Source organism: Bison bison, unplaced genomic scaffold (assembly GCF_000754665.1).
Source record: "Bison bison bison isolate TAMUID 2011002044 unplaced genomic scaffold, Bison_UMD1.0 scf7180017862695, whole genome shotgun sequence".
In the NCBI taxonomy this organism is placed as follows: Eukaryota; Metazoa; Chordata; class Mammalia; order Artiodactyla; family Bovidae; genus Bison; species Bison bison.
In genome coordinates, this window is record NW_011493267.1 from 36,884 (window position 1) to 39,079 (window position 2,196).

The window sequence follows — 2,196 nt, forward strand, 5'->3', positions numbered from 1 at the left end:
CAGTACTCTGGCTACCTCATGCGAAGAGTTGACTCATTGGAAAAGACTCTGATGCTGGGAGGGATTGGGGGCAAGAGGAGAAGGGGATGACAGAGGATGAGATGGCTGGATGGCATCACTGACTCGATGGACGTGAGTCTCAGTGAACTCCGGGAGTTGGTGATGGACAAGGAGGCCTGGCGTGCTGTGATTCATGGGGTCGCAAAGAGTTGGACACGACTGAGGGACTGATCTGATCTGATATATACAACCTACACCATTTTATATATACATATATATATATTAGCCTACACCATTATATACACACACATATATAGCCTACACAATTATATATATATATATCCTACACAATTCTGGTGTCAAAGTCAGAAAATATTATGAATATAAATTTAGAAAATCACATGAGCCGATTACAGGATGCCCAGCAATTTCAGCAAAGCAATTCAGAAGTTATTATTTATAGGAAAGTAGAACTTGAATGATAAGATTTAGTTCAAGCTAAAAAAAGAACAATGAAAAAAATTACCAGAAAAAGGAGTTGTAATTTTCCTTTAAATAGGCACCATGAAGTGACAATTTTCTCTTGCTCCAAACATACACCCTATTCCATGTCTCTGGTTGAAGGATTGCAAATGGAAGTTATCTTCTGATAAAAATAAATCTAAAACAACACAAGCATTAGATAGTAGAATTTTGCAATTCTCATCATATATACAAACTTTTAAATTTATTAGACTATAAAGTCATGATATCACAACAATAGTTTATATCCATTTATATCCAAATTCATATCCAACCGACTCACATGGGTCCAGGTCACTCCTCTTTCTTCACTAATACGCGTTCCCCTAGGTCATTCTGTTTATCTATTTCTTTTTTTCCTCTCTCTCTGTGTCCTTTTGTTCCCCTCTGCTCTGGGCTGTTACTGCCCTTCTATTTCTCCTCTCACACCAGCCCTGCCCACTCTGCCACTCAGTACTTCTCTGTTGCTCTTTTTCCCCCAACCTGACTGTCCTAAATCTCCAAGTATTAATATTTCTGCCTCTTTCTTCTCCCATCTGAGCTTCCTCTCCTCTCCCTCCCTCTTATCCCTTTGACATTCCCCTCGCTCCCTCCTCACCGCCCGCCCCCCCTCCAGCCGTCCCGCCCCGCATCCTCGGGGGCAGATTTCCGTTCAGGTCTCCTGTCCCAGCACCATCATGGCTCCAAGTCTCACCCTCTGGCCTGCCCCATCAGAATGACGCGCTTCACCACTGCTTCCCCGCTGCTACTGCTGAGCAGGGGCCCCTCTCCTATTCTGCTCACCTTCATTTCTCCGGAGATCCTGCTTTTCTCTAAACTTCTTTCCCCACCCGCTACCTTCAAGGCTTATTCTCTTTCATGAAGGTGTCTCTTCCAAGTTCCCCACCAATCCTCTTCATTGCCATCGCTTCTCCCTCATGCTTTTCTCAACTTTATATTTCTCTCGGAGTCGCTGTCTCTGCTTCTCCTGACCCCCCTCGCCCACTATTTACAGGGATGGCGACTGAATAAGAAGTCCCCTCTCCCGCAGGAGCCTATTTTCCAGAGGGTGGAATTTGGAACCGAAGACCATGGGTGTCTCATGGCTGACCCAGGTCACCTCTGCCAACACGGGTTTAGAGGAAAGGTCACTATGAAGGGAACGCCTGCGGGGCAGAAGGACCGGCCTGAGGAGACTCGAGGACAGCGGGGCTGGGGGGAGGGAGTGTCTCAGGACGGGGACAGGACGCGGCCTCTCCGAGAGTAGGGTGGCCGGGGCTGACCTCAGGGGCCGAGAGAGCGAGGCTAGGGGCGGTGGTGCGAATAAATCCACCTCATGGGAGGGAATTTTATGCGGTGCAGGAGGGGCAGAGGGGTCAGTGAGGTCAGCGAAAGGTTTTAAGCTGGAAAGGGGTGCGAAAGGCAGCGTCTAAGCAGACCGAAGGCAGGAACCGGCTCCAGAGCGACTTTAAACCGAAAGGTAAGTACCTGGGGAGACGCCTTAATTTGCTGGGGGGTTGTGGGGCGGCCAAGGGGATTCATGGTCTGTAGCGACCCTGAGACCCTGGGTACAGAAGAAAGGAAACTGCGAGGCTCAGATTTGACTAAAAAGACGGAAACTCACGCTGCGCAGCGAGACCTCTCAGCTTCCGGGTGTGTGAGAAACTGCGCGCACCAGGAGAGAAAAGGCCGAGC

At 48.6% G+C, this 2,196-nt stretch overlaps 1 protein-coding gene across 2 annotated transcripts in view; it reads right to left on the reverse strand.

The window, feature by feature from the left end:
- The window catches only part of LOC104983461 (zinc finger protein 160-like), a 26,123-nt gene extending 23,927 nt beyond the window's left edge, over positions 1-2,196 (reverse strand). For both annotated transcript variants that reach the window (XM_010832898.1, XM_010832897.1), the window contains exons 1-2: positions 2,126-2,196; positions 527-661 (exon numbers count right to left, since the gene is read on the reverse strand). The gene's annotated coding sequence lies outside the window, so the exon portion shown is untranslated. The remainder of the gene's footprint in view (positions 1-526; positions 662-2,125) is intronic.